Source organism: Benincasa hispida, chromosome 9 (assembly GCF_027475165.1).
Source record: "Benincasa hispida cultivar pf3 chromosome 9, pf3_genome.v1.1, whole genome shotgun sequence".
Taxonomy (NCBI): domain Eukaryota; kingdom Viridiplantae; phylum Streptophyta; class Magnoliopsida; order Cucurbitales; family Cucurbitaceae; genus Benincasa; species Benincasa hispida.
Genome location: NC_143486.1, coordinates 23,497,912 through 23,504,202, shown reverse-complemented (window position 1 = coordinate 23,504,202; position 6,291 = coordinate 23,497,912).

The window sequence follows — 6,291 nt, the reverse complement described above, 5'->3', positions numbered from 1 at the left end:
TCGGAAAAGGTTTCCCCGACGATACTTTCCCGATGATTTTGCCGATGATTGAATGACCGTCAGAATAGGTTTTATCGACGGTTTTTTAAACTTTTGCCAACGGTTTCTGTCATTGGGAAATGTCCAAATTCTTGTAGTGATTGCATTTCATGAGTCCAAAAACATAATTAATCTTAAAAAGCTTAGTCCTACCTATTTATTTATAAATAGAAAAAAAAAACTATGAAGCCATTGATTTAAAATCGACATGATAGGAACTATTAATCCTATAAGATAAAAAACTAAAAAGAGAATAAACGATCGAAGAAAACTTTGAAGTAAAGGTTGGATAACAATTAAGTGAACTCGAATATTGAAACAAACATATACATAAGCCTTATTATAATTTGGTAACAATAGAAGGGAAAGAACCAATGAATGCAAGAATAACAAACTAGTTGATTGGTTAATTTTTCTTTGGTTTATGTTTAATTTAAATGATGTAGCTAATTTATCATTCTGCGATCTTTTTTCTTATTATGTTATTGAAATTAAATATTTATCTCAAAGATTTGGAATCAAATCATGGAAGAGTTTCTTTTTTGTTCTAAAATTAAAAATTTGTTGTTGGCCCTTAAGTCACTATTTTCTTTTGCACGCACAGACATACCCAAACATATACATGCAGATGCACACGCGTATGCACACGCACTCACACACACACTCGCACATGCACATACACACGTACACACAGACACACACATATGCGCATACGTACACACATGCACACATACAAATGCACGCATGAAAACAAATCCACACACACCACACTTACCACACACACATGCAAACACACATACACATCCATAAACACACACACACGCATATACACCACACGTGTATACAAAAACACAAACACATGCGCACGCACATACACATGTGTAGCAATGTTATAAAACACACCCAACATACATTTTGTTTCTTATCCAACATACAGTTTGTTTCTTCTAACTTTCCTCTTTCCATTTCACATGCAGATTTTATAGAAGAAAAGAAATTGAAGCTCTGGCAATTCTTCTCCAGTCACAAGAAAATTCCAATAAACACCAAAATTGATGCAACAAGTGAAGAGAAAGAGACTTAAGGAAGAAGAAGAAGGCAAGAAGGTTTATAGTGGTTTGATGAAGAACACCTACATCCACTCTTCAAGACACTCAAAATTTTCTTTATTCAATAAGTTGAAGATGTATATATCAAGTGCATCGCTATAAAGAATTGTACAGGGGTTATAAATACTGTACTAACACCCTAAGAATAGAGCCTAACCATATCCTAAAGACTCTCCAAAGGAGACCTAGTATACATTCACACCCTCCCTCAAACTTAGGGTGGTAAGGTTGGAATCAACTTGAGTTTGTTTAGTTGTTGGAGAAAATGACTAGGAGGCAAAGCTTTGGTGAGAATGTGAGCGGGTTGCTCAACAGTGAAAACATAGCATAAAATCAAAGTTTTTCTCAGAAGATGATGACGAACAAAGTGACAATCATTCTCAATATGCTTGGCGCGTTCATGAAAAACATAATTGTGAGCAATCTAGATGGCACTACGATTGTCACAGTGAAGTATAGTGGCAGATGACTGAGGGACTCCCATATCAGCAAAAAGCCAATGAAGCCACAAGAGTTCTGATGTAGCAACAGCCAGAGCACGATATTCAGACCCTGTACTAGAACGGGAAATAACACTCTGTTTCTTACTGTGTCAAGAAATGAGAGAATCACCGAGGTAGAAACAATAACCGAAGGTAGAATGTCGATCATTAGGATCACTAGCCCAATCAGCATCAGAATAGCCTGATAAAACTATGGAAGACTAGGAAAAAAACTGAAGTCCATACCCCAAAGTACCTTTGACATAATGGAGGATACGAACAACAAATGAAAGGTCCAAGGAGAAACCATGAACTGACTAACAATGTATATCAATGTCAGGACGAGTGATTATCAGATAAATAAGACTGCCAACGAGCTGACGATAGAGATTGGCATCCTCAAGTGGAATTCCATTAAACGGAGTCACGTGAACATTGGGATCGAGTGGTGTTGGACCTATAGCAGAGTCAATAATATCGGAGCGCACCAAAATATCTGAGGCATACTTTACTTGAGACAACGAATAACTAGCAGAGCTCAACGATACTTCAAGGCCAAGAAAGTAACTGAGTGAACCCAAGTCCTTCATCAAAGTGTTCGCCAAGATTACGTTGTAGATCAGAAATAGCTTGAGGATCATCCCTAGTAATAACCATATCATCAACATACAGGAGAAGAAGAACAATATCTGCCGTAAATAATGCAGTGTCATGAGAACTGGACGTATATCCAAGTTGAATGATAGTGGAATTAAAAGTTGCAAACCAAGCTCGAGGGGATTGCTTCAAACCATACAATGCTCGTTGGAGAAGGCATACCTTATGGGATGGGAAAGAGACACCTGGGGGCAGTTGCATGTATACTTCCTCAGATAAGGCCCCATTAAGGAAGGCGTTCTTGACATCCATTTGAAAAAGTGGCCATTGTTTAGTTGCAGCAACTGCTAAGAGACACCAAACAGATATCATTCGTGCCATATGTGCGAAGGTCTCTTTGTAATCGATCCCATACACTTGAGAATATCCTTTTGCTACCAATTGAGCTTTATAATGCTCAACAGAATCGTTAGAGTGGTTTTGATCTAGTAGACCCACTTGCAACCAATGGGTTTCTTTCCGAGGGGTAAGTTTGAAGGAACTCATGTGAGGAGAACCTTCAATGGAAGCGGGTCAACCAAATTTCATTAATTATCGAATATAAAATTTACAGTAAACATTCAACACATATGGATTTAAAGTTAAATTACAGCATGCTTTTACAAGAAAATGGTTCAAGATACATTACCTTTGAAGAACCTTTTTCTTCACGAATCCTCCCTCGAATTGAATCAGCAACTTCTTGAAGACCTTTTTCAAGATTTTCTTGAACCAAAAACCGGACATAACCATAAAGGAGTCCTTGGTATTCTCGGGTGAGAACTCAGGAGTGGTGGGCTCTGACTATTTTGGTTAGGAGGGATAAGTTTTGGTGGAGGAAGAATAAGATAGAGAAAGCTTTCACACTAAACTCAAAACACAGAACTCTTCTATAGAATCTCTCAATCGTTCAACAATGTTCAACCTCAAAGAAGAAGAAGAACTATTTTTCTTTTATTCTCCTTTTTGCCATAAAAAATCATAACCACCTACTAAAGTGGTTGAAGAGAAAAGATGGGGAATATTCTTCAAATAATAATAATAAAATAATATAAATAAATATGATAACTAACTTATCATATCATATTTATATTAGGTTATATGTTATATCAAATATAACATATAACCTATAGTTTTAATATTGTATCACATACAATATAAACTATAGTTTCTTTTCTCTTTTAAATGCCATTTAATATAAATCTCATTTATATTAAATTTAACAACTATGAATGACATTCATAGAAAATATATTTGAATCTCATTCAAATATTTATTTCCTCCCATTAAACTATAATGTATCAAATACATTATGACAATTATATCATATATAATTGAAATAATTTAATTATATCATATATAATTAAATCCCTCTATTAATTTGAACAATTCAAATTAATCCAAAAACTGATTCTCGACTAAATCCTTTTGAGCTACCAAGGAGACCTTATGAACCTGTAGCTTGAAGCTTCAAAGGTAATGAATAATTAATTAAACTTTTTAATTACATTATTCACCACTCGTTAACTGTCGGGTACTCTACTAAAGACCGACAGTTGCACTCTTTGCACTACAGATATATTTTTGTGTCAATTGGATATAGCCAATCAACAGTACGATGACTCTTCACAAATTGCTCGTAAGTACAACTAGGCCAAATTACTGTTTTTCCCCTGTAGTTACATCTAACTCCTTAAGTACTACTGATTCCTCTAATGAATAATAGATCATAGTCTTACGATGACTAAACCCCTTTCGGACCAGGAGAGGGTGTGGCGCCACATTTTTCAAGACTCAGAATCAGCCCTTAAGAGAGAAATTTATCTACTCAGCTCCTCAATCAGATGAATCCTCAAAATGGTAGGCTTGTTGAGTCGACGATCTAGCCACTCTCACCCATACAAATCAAAGGACTGCCCTCATAGGCAGGAGTTCACAACTCACTCAGGATTCAGGTCATGTTACCTATGGTCATCTTGGTGAAATGTAAGTCTCTATTATGAATAATGTTATATAATGAGACTAAACATTTCGTGGTCCAGTTTTATATAAACTCCTTTATATAGAATATCCCCACTCGCATGTCTATTATATGAATGATCAAGATCAGATCATTTGTAGCACTTTTCAACATTTATAACATCTACAAAGCGGGTCATACTCGTAGTGTGACTAGGATAAGGTACCCAGCCTTATCCATCTACTACATACCATTTAGGTTATCACTTAAACATGATCCACCCGTATGTCTCTACATACATGTTTAAGTTACAAAGATAACCTTGGATATTAGGTTATTGGTTTGTGGTTAATGCAACTAAAATATCACATATTTTATAGACAAAGTGAATAAAATATCATATATTTTATTAATCACATAAAGAGTTTGTTCATACAATGTCTATAAGCTATAGGACCCTACGAGATTTAGGGCATCAACACCAACAAAGTCAATGTAGTCCCATGTATGCATTTTTTCGAGAGCTGAAGTTCTTCTCTCATAGCTTGTTTCCACAGAGGATTAGTATTTTCCTCACGAAAAGAGGTAGGTTCAACTAATGAACTGATAGTAGAAAAACAATGAAAATATCGAAGGTGAGTATGAGGTGCCCTTACCCTAGTGTAACATCGAATAGGAGAGGTAGGGTCATGAACAAGTCCACATTCCACAGGTAAGACAGAAGGCTGATCAAGGTCAATAAAGACAGACATAGACTGCTCAAGCTCAGAATCATCAGAAGATGTAGAATAAGGTAAAAAATCAAACGAACTGCTAGAAACACAAGGAAGAGGACTCAAGAGAGAATCATTAAAGGTTGAGAGACTAGAGAACATAGTGTGCTTCCAAAAAGTGACATGGCAGGAGATACGCAATCTGTTAGAAAGAGGGTCCCAACAATAGAAACCTTTGTGTTCAGTTCCATAGACAAGAAAGCAATAGAGATGTATATGTGGTCTAATTTGGTATGTTCATGAGTGTAAAAAAGTACAAAACATGTAGAACCAAAGACCTTGAGGTTAGAGTAATCAGAAGAAGTACTATATAAGCGTTCAAACAGAGAAGCATTTTGAAGAATAGATGAAGGAATACGATTGATTGTGTAGACAAAGATAAGAGTGACTTCACTATAAAACTTTGCAGGACAGAAGGCAGACAGAAGTTGGGCCTGGACAGAGTCTAGGATGTGTTGATGTTTCCACTCCTTTCACCCATTCTATTGAGAGGTATAAGAACAAGAGCGCTGAACAAGAGTGCCTTGCTGGTGAGAAAGAAAAGGAGTCTGGAGTCCTTATATTTCAAGGTGTTATCTATATGCAGAACCTTGATTGTGTAAGAAAACTAAGTATGAACCATATTAGCAAAATCAATATATATTTGAGACAGGGAAGAGAGATGTTTAAGGAAATATATCTAGGTAAATCGAGAGTAATAATCAATAAATAAAACAAAGTAGCGATACCCATTGACAGTGAAAATAGGAGTGGGTCCCCAAATATCAGAGTGAATTAAGTCAAAAGGACTATCGCTTATAAAACTAGACTGGGAAAAAGACAATGCAAGTTGTTTTGCAAGTTTGCAATTCAAACAGTCAAAAGATACAAACTTGGAGACATTATTCAAATTGTGACTAGAGATTAAATGATGAAGTTTTTCGGAAGAAGCATGACCGAGATGGAGATGACACTGATAGATAGCAGAGTTGGTGACAGGGGCATAAAGAGAACAAATAGGAAGCCAAAGAGATTTGAGCTCAAACAATCTTCCCACTTTACAGCCCGTACCAATCGTCTGTCCCATCCGCGGATCCTGAACCTGACACCCAGTAGAAGAAAAAGACACAGTTAAACCAAGGTCACACAATTGCTCGATGGAGACAAGATTAAAGGACATATTTGGAACACAATAAGTATTGGAAAGCTGTAACAGGGAAGTGTCACTGGAGTGAACATGGGATATGGTCATACAATTACCATCAGCAGCATAAATGAGAGGAAAAGATGTGGCAAGAGCGGGTGCAGTTAGA